We start from the raw sequence: 625 nt of genomic DNA on the forward strand, positions 1-625 counted from the left end.
TTATTATTGCCATCTGAATCTTTGACACATTCCATCACCCCTTCTGCTGTATGAATATTGCATAGCTGGTCGTCTTGCGCTAGCTGTTGTCAGAACTGTAAAGGATATTCCTGTGCAGGGCCCCGTCCCTGTTTATCCTATTAGCTAGTATTTCATATATTTGACTTAATGCAGCATTTTAAACAGAAAATGAGCTGGCTGCGTTAAACTTGTCCTGTTTAAGTTATATATATATATATACATATATATAAAAAAAAAGTATTTCTGTAGTGTCAGAAATGTAATGTAAGCATGTGTGTATAAATATTTAGCTTTTTTTGTTTTTTTTACTGGGGGACAATTATTATTTTTTATTTTATTTTTCTGGTGTCAGTCTTCGACGAATCGGACTTATTTAGAGGAGTTATTGCACTTCCTGTATTTCTATTTGTATCCACTTGGAAGTGCAGTGCCATATGTTTCTCTCCTGGAGATGATAGGCAGTTCTCTGTGCCTAAAGTTAGTGGGTTCTCCAGAGCCATGTTGATTCCAATGTGTGATCTGGTGATTGTAACTGCACTGAAAACATGTTCAAAAATCGTTTCTCTGACTATGATGGTTGTGACAGTTTTCATCCCAAGCACTT

The sequence above is a fragment of the Abramis brama genome (genome assembly GCF_963993115.1).
Source record: "Abramis brama genome assembly, chromosome: 11".
In the NCBI taxonomy this organism is placed as follows: domain Eukaryota; kingdom Metazoa; phylum Chordata; class Actinopteri; order Cypriniformes; family Leuciscidae; genus Abramis; species Abramis brama.